Source organism: Bombina bombina, chromosome 8 (genome assembly GCF_027579735.1).
Source record: "Bombina bombina isolate aBomBom1 chromosome 8, aBomBom1.pri, whole genome shotgun sequence".
NCBI lineage: Eukaryota > Metazoa > Chordata > Amphibia > Anura > Bombinatoridae > Bombina > Bombina bombina.
In genome coordinates, this window is record NC_069506.1 from 295,553,898 (window position 1) to 295,566,422 (window position 12,525).

The 12,525-nt window shown below is 38.9% G+C and overlaps 1 protein-coding gene across 7 annotated transcripts in view; it reads left to right on the plus strand.

Moving 5' to 3' along the window:
• CASZ1 (castor zinc finger 1) overlaps positions 1-12,525 on the plus strand; it is a 569,556-nt gene that overhangs the window by 360,510 nt on the left and 196,521 nt on the right. For all 7 annotated transcript variants that reach the window (XM_053691479.1, XM_053691482.1, XM_053691481.1 and 4 more), the window contains one exon: positions 10,342-10,392. The gene's annotated coding sequence lies outside the window, so the exon portion shown is untranslated. The remainder of the gene's footprint in view (positions 1-10,341; positions 10,393-12,525) is intronic.

Consider the following 12,525-nt stretch of genomic DNA (forward strand, 5'->3'; position numbering starts at 1 on the left):
TACGATTGGGTTGATTGACAACCCCTGCTAGCAGCCGATTAGCCGCAAATCTGCAGGGGGCGGCATTGTACCAGCAGTTCACAAGAACTTCTGGTGCAATGATAAATGCCGACAGCGTATGCTGTCGGCATTTATCAATGTGCAGCGGACATGATATGCTACATCGTATTATGTCCGCTCGCACTATGTTAAATATGCTCCTATAGGGCCAATTTAAACATGCTGTGAATGCAGCAGTTTCCGCACGAGCCGTCAGGCTTGCCAGATACGTAAGTTAAGAAGCAGCGGTCTTTAGACCGCTGCTCCTTAACTTATCCACCACCTATGAGGCAGCGGACAGCAATCATCCCGATCAGATACGATTGGGATTATTGACACCTCCTGCTAGCGGCCAATTAGCCGCAAATCTTCAGGGGGGGCGCATTGCACAAGCATTTAGTCATGCTTGTGCAATGTTAAATGCAGGCAGCGTATGCTGTCGGCATTTAGCTATGTCGGGCGGACATGATCCGCTACAGCGGATCATGTCCACCCGCATCTTAATAAATCGGCCCCTATGGACTAGATTACAAATGGAGCGCTAAAATTGCCTGTTTGTGGGCACACTATAATTAACCAGCCATTATAAGTGGCAGGTTATTTCTACCGCGAGTTTGTGGTAGCAATTAGCGCTTATAAAATTAAACAGAGATCAGGGGCCAGATCACAAGTGGAGAGCTAAATATCGCTTTTATGAAAGTGATATTTGCACTCCACTGTTTAATACCAGTGCACGCTAATGTGTTCTGGTATTACAAGTTTTCAGGAATGTGAACGCAACCTCGCATTCACATTAATGGGAAGCATTGTGCTCACGAGAGCGCGCTTCCATAGGGTCCTATGGAGCCTCGACCAATGCTGTCTTGTGAGCAAAATGCTTCCAATCAATGTGAATAAGAGGTCGCGTTCGCATTCCTGAAAGCTTGTAATACCAGCGCTTGTATTACACAGTGGAGAGCAAATATTGCTTTCATAAAAGCGATATATTGTGCTCCACTTTTAATATGGCCCTATAGAGGCAGTACTGAAAGTGGATTCTGGTTTCTTAACATACTGTCAAAGTTTTGTATAATACTGTATGTCCACTGTTACACCAACTGCACATGGGTACATGTTTTTTTATATTTCATTCACTGAATGTGCAGATTGCTAGTATGTAGGTGTGTATGTCACTGATTACTGGTTATTGTCATCCTGTACTCAGAACTCTCTATCTGTTGTTGCAGGATATAAATTCCATCGCACAGATCATTAATGCTTCTCACCTGAATAAGACAGGAAATTCTTTAGTTAGTCCAATAAAAGTTATTAGTACTTACTGCAATAATCTTGTTATTTTCTTTATCTTTTTTTACTTTCTAAATGATCATTTCTTTTTAATACAAGTTCCCTTTAGATTCTACATTTAATAATAATAAAGAGAAGGGTCTCTGAAGATAAATTTGGAACATGTATGTTACAGAACACTAGTAGGTGCAGTGATTTGCGTGTGCCATGAAGACCATGACTGGATAAACTAGATGGGCAGACAGACAAACCATTAGTAGATATAGCAATAGACAGAAAGGTCAGTGCTATTTAGGTGCCGATCATACTTTTGCAATTGAGATAGAATGGCATTAATAATGCATGGACACAGATTTAAATAGCATATAAGGATAGGTCTTTATCACAGGGTGCTGCCGACTTCTCTGGCAGTCAAGGGGTTAACCATAACCGAATGCACTATTTAAGTTTTAGCCATATCCATGCTGGCATTTTCATTTAAGCCCTATTTTAATGCAGCATTTTATTGGTTTCATTTTGACACTAATATTTCAATAATAAGATCAGGAATTGTGACAGGTAATGTTTAAAGGGACACTGAACCCAATTTTTTTCTATCGTGATTCAGATAGAGCATTCAATTTTAAGCAACTTTCTAATTTACTCTTATTATCAAATTATTTTCATTCTCTTGATATCTTTATTTGAAATGCAAGAATGTAAGTTTAGATGCTGGCCCATTTTTGGTGAACACACTGTGTTGTTTTTGCTGATTGGTGGGTAAATTCACCTACCAATAAACAAGTGCTTTCCATGGTGCTGAACCAAAAAAATAGCTTAGATGCCTTCTTTTTCAAATATAGAAAGCAAGAGAACGAAGAAAAATGGATAATAGGAGTAAATTAGAAAGTTGTTTAAAATTGCATGCTCTAACTGAATCACAAAAGAAAAAATTTGGGTTCAGTGTCCCTTTAATCACTAAAACGGTGTATACACACAATTTGCCAGTATAGCGAGTGAACACGGGAACAGATTTGTTGTGCTGCAGCACAGGTGGGCGATCTGAAGATATTCATTTGCACAGTTATATTTTGCAGCAGTGCTGAGTTGGATGATAGGACAATATCTGACAATGTGCTGTGTGTCCATATGTGTTTGTAGTGCAGTTTGCAGGTGTCTGCACAACACAAGTGTAACACATACATCCGCTGTGTATATACTCAGCCTGTGTGCGCAGGTTTCAGCTCGGTGGGACGCCTCTCAGTCTCCTGTCCGTCTCTTTCTCACTGAAGTGACTTTGTTCTGAATGGGGAGGGCTGTGAGGGGAGAGGGAGGGAGTCCATCCTTAAGAGGACGTGTCAAGTACAATTAGAGTTATCTGTCTAAATATGTACTGGGAACATAGCATACAAGAGCAGGTTTCTATAGCTTTAATGGAGACATATGCAAGGTCATATTGCCTCATAAAATCCCCCAATCTGATTTTAGGATTACGCATTCTCAGTAAATTGGCGTTATTCTACTTGCATCACTGATAAGCTGCAGACAGATAGACTCGTGAGGCAAAACAAAGCACAGATTCTGACAAAATGATGCTACAAAGTGTGAGGAACAAAATAAATCCTGCTTGCGACTAATCAAGGATACAAGTATTGGGGCCAAATACGTTTGTGCTTCTGGTTTATCAAAGAAAGGAGGAAAGAACCGAATACCTTAACCCCCCCCCCCCCTTAATCCTGTTACAATCACTTCTGTATGCGTTTATCACCCTTTATTTTATATCTCTAACAATAATTCAAAGTCTCAGAAGATCTTACAAAACCATATTCAAGTTTAAATCGGTGACGTGACAGTTCTGTCCTAAACCCCCACAATGCATTGCAGCACTCTGGCAGCCAAAGGGTAAATGCTATTAGTTAAAATCAAATGAAGATTTGAGACTGTTTAGAGAATGTGAGTTGACAGGTCTGGCAAACGTTGGTAACACCCCTGCAATGAGCGTTGCTCGCTGAATCACTGGAAGAGTGAGGCTGTGCTTAGATGTAATACAAACATATTCTGTCACAATTAGTGCCCTTGTCTACATAGTAATGGTGCCACTTTACAGCTGTCCTGTTTGCTTCTGTGTGTTTTTCTTTAATACAGTGTTACAATTCTGCTAAAGCATTAACAGCATTACAGTCTTACAGGACCAGCTGGTTTCCAAAATTTCTCCATATGTTAAAGGGACATTAAACCCAAACATTTTCTTTCATGATACAGACAGAGAATACAATTTTAAACAACATTCCAATTTACTTCTATTATCTAATTTGCTTCATTCTTTAGATTTCCTTTGTTAAAGAAATAGCAATACACATGGGTGAGCCAATCACATGAGGAAAATATGTGTAGCCACCAATCAGAAGCTACTGAGCCTATCTAGATATGCTTTTCAGGAAGGAATATCAAGAGAATGAAGCAAATTGGATGACAGAAGTAATTTAGAAAGTTGTTTAAAATGGTATTCTCTATCTGAATCATGAACGAAAAAAATTAGGTTTAATGTCCCTTTAACTACTAATATTTGACTAATTTAAGGAGACATACATGCAACAAATACATTCTTAATACAGTGGTCTGAAAGTACCAGCCCCAGGGTTATATGCAGCCCTCAAGATAATTTTATCTGGCCCTCCCTTGTTTATCAGGTAAATGATTAATTGGGGTCTGTAATTTTTTTTAACTAGTTGATGTTCTATTCAGGCACTCACAAGATAAATATATAGACAAGCACACATTGTCCAGTGTAGACTCCCACCATGCACTGCTTGGATAACCGCCCTTTTTACATTTTTATACAGTTCCAGTGTGATCACTTTACCTGGCATTCAGAAGATATAGATGACACTGTATGTCTATTATAGAATACAAATCCCACCTTGCGCTGCTACTTGGGAAAATGTTACTTTCAGTTCCTAGTATATCCAATCACCCCACTCCAGCAACGGACGATAGACGCTGAGGACAATGGATTTAGGCCCTTTCGTTTCAGAGCGCGAAGCTTGTGCGTCGTCTCGAGCTCCTCCCACAGTAGTCTTCTTAAGTATTAGTATATCCAGTTCCAGAGCACTCACTCTGTTTAAGCGCCCCCCACAGGAGAAGAACACTTTGCCAGTGGCCCCCAGATACCCTTGCTCTAATGTTTTAGAAGCATTTAATTTTTGCATTTCTGATCCTAGCTGTGTGTTTAACCTGTGTAAAGGGGTGAAACTCATAGGAAGAGTCCTGCTCAAGAGTAGAAGACATCTTGCTCAGGAGTTGAAATGCATTGCAGGAATTTACATAGTACAAATCAGAACATGAAGTTTCTTTAAAGGAACAGTAAATACTTTTTTCTGCCTCTATCCTCTCCTTTGTCAGGCATGTAGGTACAGTTGCTACCTGACAGCAAATTAGACCTGCCTACAGCCTCAACCCCAACCTATGCAGCTACTACAGGGCCTGCAGGGTTATGGGGGCGCACCGTTCCATTCACTAAAGGCTTTGTAAATGTTTTTTCATTGGCAGCAGTTTCTCCTGGTGGCCAGAATTTCTTGATGTTTAGGCTACATCAGCATTTGAACATCGCACACAGCTGGATGGCGACTGGTTGTGTGTGGATGCCAGGAACAGTGATGTCATTACCAGTGGCAGCTCAGTACAAGGAGGCTCTGCCTAGTGATATCATAGGACCTTATCCTATTTCTTGGAAATGTGTGTAAAAGCAAGTCATAGGGTTATACACTGTTGTCATATTTTGCTTTCTTCTTAAAGGGACAGTAAAGTCAAATGTAAACTTTTATGATTCAGATTGAGCATGTAATTTTTATCAAGTTTGCTTTGTTCCCTTTGCATCCTTTGTTGAAAAGTATTTCTAGGTAGGCTCAGGAACAGCAATGCACTACTGGGAGCTAGCTGCTTAGTGGCTGCACAGATCTGCCTCTTGTCATTGACTCACACAACATGTTCAGCTAGCTCCCATAAGTGCATTGCTGCTCCTTCAACAAAGGATACCAAGAGAATGAAGCAAATATGTTAATAGAAATGTTCTGCTCTATCTGAATCATGAAAGAAAAATGTCCCTTTAATGATCAGAATAACAATACTGTTGTCAGTATCTCAGAGACAATAATAAAAATGTAAATGCTAAAATCATCCTCAATATATTTCATTGCTGTTAATGTTAGTCTTAGTGCAATGCAGATTACAAATTAAATTGCTTGCAATTGATTATTCATTTATTGATTTATTGATCATTTAATTTAAAAAAGCACCATGCAAATATTACAGTAGCACTGGTTGTTAATTGACTCTGACACATAACTTGTGTGCGTGACAGTAGCGAGATGTGCGCCAGGTTACAGGTGAATCTGCTGTGCAGACCTAGGTGCACTCATTGAGATGGCTCACGGCATCTTTGTGAAGACTGGGGCACATCCTCTTGACTCCCAAATCAGCAGAAAGAAAGAGGTCTGGTAAATCAGAAAGAGAATATTTAATGTTGTTCCTTCTGTTGCTGCGCGACAGTGGGGGACAGAGACTGACTTTGAACATCGAGGAAGATTGTTTTTGCTTAGATATTCTCATGATTCAGGGGCAAACTTGGATGATGTTCTGGATCATATAGTACTAGGGATCTGTAGCAAATGCTTGTATGCCTGAGATAGTTGACTGCATCCCTGACTGGGTACCACTGTGTCTGATGACAAATACTCTTCAGGCCCCTCTCAAACAAATAAAGGCTTCAAGTCTCACCTCTGTCAGATGTCAGAAACATATGGCGCTAAATAATTCAGTGGCTCCTTCCTGTGTTGTGCAAAAAAATTCTAAGGGCTGCCAAGGATAAAATATGAAATTGTATACTGCTCTTCTTGTGACATCACTTGTTACCGTGAAGTCATTGCCTAGTGTCTTTCTAAAGTGATTTGTGTGGTCACACTTCACGCATGTACACGTGTATATCTATATGGAATCTGTAACTATTTTTAGACTAATAAAGTAACGTCCGAGAATAGAATAATAGCATTAAAATAACAGCCAAAGTAGCACAGATATTTCATCAGATTTTTAAAGGAACATTAAACACTTTGAGATGGTAATTTAAAATGATCAATTATGTATGTAAAAAAAATTCTGCAATATACTTCCATTATTTATTTTCTCTCCTTTTCCTGTAATTCCATTTTGAAATTGTGAGCTTTTCAGTTGTTAGAAATGTAAGTGCAGAACACTGTTATATTTCACACAGTCATTGGCTGCACACTCTAGTGACCTATTTATAACTGTCTCTTAATTGGCCACAGCAGAGAAGGTAACCTAAGTTACAACATGGCAGCTCTCATTGCTTTATAGACACTAAAACTTTACTTATTTTGTGAATATTTAAACAGCTAATGAAACTTTAAAATATACATATGGATGCTATTTTCAGACTAATCTTTTCTTCAAATGAATTATTCTATCTAGCATTTATTAAGCGTTTAATGTCCCTTTAAGGAAACAGTCCTTACAAGGAAATAATGAATAAAAATATTAAGCATAGCAAAATATCGCCTAGATTACAAGTTATGCACACTATAGGGAAATTAACGAACGCAACAAAAGTTGCGTTATTTAACCCTCTATAGCTCAGCCATTACAAGTTTTCAAACAGCCGGCTTGTGCGTGCGATATGACTGCGTTGAGCTCCATACCGCACACAATCCAAGCGCAGTTTTGACGTGCTCGTGCACACTTTCCCCATAGACATCAATGGGGAGAGCGGGTCAGAAAAAAGCCTAACACCTGCGATTGCGGAATGAAAAGCTCCGTAACACAGCCCCATTGATGTCTATAGGTTTAAACCTAGCACCCTAACATAAACCCTGAGTATAAACACCCCTAATCTGCTGTCCCTGACATCGCCGCCACCTACATAATGTTATTAACCCCTAATCTGCCGCGCCCGATATCGCCACCACTATACTAAAGTTATTAACCCCTAAACCCCTGGCCTCCCACATCACTACCACTAAATAAACCTTTTAACCCCTAAACCGCCAGTCCCCCACATCGCAACAACCTAAATTAAACTATATTAACCCCTAATCCTAACGTAACCCTAAACCTAACCCTAACACCCCCTAACTTTAACATAATTAAAATAGAGCTAAATTAAAGATACAATTATAAACGAAATAATACCTATTTAAAACTAAATACTTACCTGTGAAATAAAACCTAAGATAGCTACAATATAACTAATAGTTATATTGTAGCTAGCTTAGGTTTTAATTTTATTTCACAGGTAAGTTTGCATTTATTTTAACCAGGTAGACTAGGTAGTAAATAGTTATTAACTATTTACTAACTACCTAGTTAAAATAAATACAAACTTACCTGTGAAATAAAACCTAAGCTACCTTACACTAAAACCTAACATTACATAAAATAACAAACACTACAATTAATAAAAATAAAAAAACCTGACATTACAAAAAATAACAAAGAAAATTATCTAAAACAATAAAAAATATTCCTATTCTAATACCATTTAAAATACCCCAAAATAAAAAAAAGCCTAATCTAGAATAAACTACCAAGGGCCCTTAAAAGGGCCTTTTGTAGGGCATTGCCCTAAAGTTAACAGCTATTTTACTACAAAACAAACACCCCCACCCCCCCAAACCACACAATAGAAATAAAGTAAAACCTAATCTACCCATTTCCCTAAAAAGGGCATTTGTATGGGCTTTGCCTTTATAGGGCATTTAGCTCTTTTTTTCTGCCCTTAAAAGGGCATTCAGCTCTTTTATGAAAAGACCAAGCCCTAATCTAAAAATAAAAACCCACCCCAAAACGAAAAAAATACCTTACACAAAATAACAAACAAATTATCAAAAATAATAAAAATGATTCCTATTCTAATACCCATTAAAAAAAAAAACACCCCAAAATAGAATTTCAGTAACTCTCATCCTATTGGCTGATTTGAACAGCCAATAGGATTATAGCAGCCCTAATTCCTATTGGCTGATTCAAATTTTTCAGCTAATAGGAATGCAATGGTACCCCAGTATAAAAGGGGTACTTTGCATTTCAATCCTCAGTGTGCGGCGGACGAGCGCATGAAGAGGACCTCCACGTTGGATTGAAGGACCTCCGCCTGGACCTCCGCCTTGGACCTTTGCCTGGACCTCCGCCTCCGTGCCTCCGTGCATCAACCGCTCCGCCTCCGCAGGGATTGAAGAAGGGATTGAAGAAGATGCCGGTCTCGCGATAGATGAAGATGGAGCCACCTGGATGAAGATCCTTCAAGCGGGACTTCAGCAACTGTGGATCTTCGGGGGTTAGTGTTAGGATTTTTTAAACTTTTTGGGTGGGTTTTATTTTTAGTTTAGGGTTTGGGCTATTCGTAAAAGAGCTAAATGCCCTTTTCTGGGCAATGCAAAAGAGCCAATTCCCTTTTAAGGGCAATGCCCATACAAATGCAAAGGGTATCTTAGGTTTTTTAGATAGTTTTTTTTATTTTGTGGGTTTAGGGGGGTGGGGGTTTGTAATGTTAGTGGGTGTGATTTTTTTTCAGGTAAAAGAGCTGTTTAACTTAGGGCAATGCTCTACAAAAGGCCCTTTTAAGGGCTATTGGTAGTTTATTCTGGATTATTATTTTTTTTAAATGGGTATTAGAATAGGAATAATTTTTAGGGGTTAATAAGTTTAATATAGTGTTTGCAATGCAGGAGGGCCTCGGTTTAGGGGTTAATAGGTGGTTAATATGTAGTTTTTGGGTGTTGGTGTACTTTGTGACACTTTAGTTATGAGTTTTATGTAACAATTTTGTTGCGTAAAACTCATAACTACTGCTCTTAGATGGCGAAACGGATCTTGTCGGTATAGGCTGCAACGCAAGCTTTTTAGCCTCACCGCAAAACTCCTAATGTCTGCACTATGGAAGTCCCATGAAAAAAATGTCATTTTTATGTGTGCTGGACTGACGTTGCGTTACAGGCTAAAAGGCTTGCGGTACAGCTATACAGACAAGACTTGTAATGGCTGCAGTCCGGTTTTAACGCTGAAATTACAATTTCTTCAGCGTTAAAACCCGAACGCAAAACTTGTAATCTACCTGTATGTTAGTTACCCTGTATCCTTGTTCTGTTGTAATACACAAGCCTATGTAATAGCTTTGCACAAGACACATGCTTCTCACAGCTGCTTAGCGCAGTGTCTCTGATAAACAGTACATCTGCTCGGCACATGGTGTCCGCTATACATCCAGTTGACTCCTGCCCTCCATATATACAGCAATTACTCTTCACTTATAGATAGCTAGTTCTCATTTTGACTGTAGGTTAACCCATTGACTGCCAGAGAAGCCTACAATGCATTGCCTAGCAGGCAAGGTGTTAAATCTTGCAGGTGTATAACAGTTTGGGTGGGAATTCTGCCAAACTGTGTTTACGTAATTGCTTAACTCTTTTCCTTCCCTACTTTTTTATTTAAAATTTAGTTTTTGCCAACAAACATTTTATATGTGGCCATTGCTATATACATGTGTGTAATCCACTTGTTTGCCTCAGTCCTAAAAACGCGACTCCTGTTATACTTTATATTCATTGTGTCATCCTAAATACATACCAAGGGGTAGATTTATCAAACAGTGGATGCTACAATCTACCCCCGAAATTTCAGGTCGGCCTGAAACTTAAGTTAAGAAGCTGTGGTCGTTACCTCTGAGGCGGCGGACAGCAATCATCGCGACCGGATACGATAGGGATGATTGACACCCCCTGCGAATGTGCAGGGGGCGCCATTTTTACGCGCATTTCACCAGTGCAATGTTTAATTGTCAGCATTTAACGATGTCGGGCGGACATGATCCGCTGTATAATACCCCTATGTGTGTCTAGTATTAAGTGCCCAATGCCCTGCTGCATGCCGATGTTTATCGCCTGTTTTTCTATTACTAATGGTTTTATTTATTATTATGTTATTTTTATTATATATATATGCAAACTTTCTATTCTCTTTATTTAGGATGAAGTGAAAGACAGAGAGACGTGGAAGGATCCTGGTTCTGTGTACAAGGTAATGCCTGTTTTATTTGGTCATTTCTAAGGGTCGTTGATTTTCTGAGCAATTAATGTGATCTAATTGCGAACGGTTGTGCATACTGAGGTGTATAGTATAACCCCAGGGCTTGTTTGTAGCACGTAGTGTTGAACTCACTGAGTCTTATAGTGTAACTGCAGAGTGTGTGGTCTGTCACACGGTTACGAATAGTCGCTTCCCGGTGTGCGTAGTTTGAGTAACACATGTGCATAGGGATGTAAATATGTGCAGTATTAATCACAATATTATTTGTTTCTTTCTTTAAACTGATGGCACATACCATTGTTAGCTTTGTTTCTTAGCCTCTTCTTGGGACGGTCTACTGCAAAAAAGATAGATAATCTCTTTATTAACCATTCCCCAGTTCTGCGTAACCAACACAATTATAGTAATATACTTTTTACCTCTGCGATTACCTTATACCTAAGCCTCTGCAGACTGCCTGCTTATTTCAGTTCTTTTAAAAAACGTTTATTTTATTCAATCAGTACTGACTCCTAGGAAACTTCACGGGAGTGAGCACAATGCTATCTGTAGGGCACACATTAACTAGCGCTATCTAGCTGTAAAAAGAACCTGTCAAAATGCCCTGCGATAAGAGGTGGCCTTCAACGGTTTAGAAGTTAGAATATGAGCCTAGGTTTAGCTTTCAACAAAGAATACCAATAGAACAAAGCAAAGTTGATGCCCTATCTGAATCATGAAAGTTTAATTTTGACTAGATTGTCCCTTTAAACTTTTATGGCTAAGATACAATGTGTTGTTTTAAAGGGACATTCCAGCCAAAATTGGAATCCACATGAATGCATTTAAGTTTTGAATAGAAGCATTTTTGTAGTTGTGTAGTATTAGCAAACATCTAATAAAAGCTATAGCTGTTGTAAGTGTGTATTTATGTATGCTCTGTGCACCAGCATTTTAAACACAGCACTTATTCAGAGAGCCTAAGGGGCTTTCTGAACTTATTTAAGGTCAAATGTAACCCTCTATAAGCCACAGAGGCAGCAGTCACCAACCAGTGTGTTTCATCTATGGAGCTTAAGGGTTAAACACAAAGGCATAAAAAAAGTATATAACAAAAATAATCCCCTAGACTTTTCCTGTATTTTTCTGTTGATAATCGTTTTTTCTAAAAGATTGTTATCGATGCCATAGTGCAGTTGCACAATTCTCTATCACAGCATTTCATCTTGCACCTTTATTTACTAAATAAAAAGATAGTGAGACATATACCGCAGTATTTAGAAGATAATGTAAATATGGAGATTGTTGAGTTTGTAAAAGATGCGTATTGCAATGGGGTGCAGGATACTAATGTACATAAAAGATGCGTATTGCAATGGGGTGCAGGATACTAATGTACATAAAAGATGCGTATTGCAATGGGGTGCAGGATACTAATGTACATAAAAGATGCGTATTGCAATGGGGTGCAGGATACTAATGTACATAAAAGATGCGTATTGCAATGGGGTGCAGGATACTAATGTACATAAAAGATGCGTATTGCAATGGGGTGCAGGATACTAATGTACATAAAAGATGCGTATTGCAATGGGGTGCAGGATACTAATGTACATAAAAGATGCGTATTGCAATGGGGTGCAGGATACTAATGTACATAAAAGATGCGTATTGCAATGGGGTGCAGGATACTAATGTACATAGCAGCAAATTTCAGGTTTACAGATTTGCACATGTGAGCAACTCCGCACAACTACACAGCTGATGCACACGTATCAGATAATTATCCTGGGTCGCTTTGTGACACATACTAACAAATACCTAAAATTACCTTTTTTTTACTCCAGGGGTCAGAATGTAATAGATTTTTGTCAATAATTTGTGGGCTAGATCAAAAGTGGAGCACTATTTAACACTCCCGCTCGAGCATTGACCGCTAGAAGTAAGCTTTTTGCGTGTGTCGGTTTGCGCGTTAGTATTATGAGTTGAAATTAAACTATTTTCGCTTGCAGTAACACAATGCATATACAAATCCAAAGTTAGAATAGAAAAGTGGGAAAAACACCCTACTTATGCGCAAACACCACCCCATATTCTCAAGTGTGCTAACTCGACATGAAAATATGAATATTTCACATTTCAGTG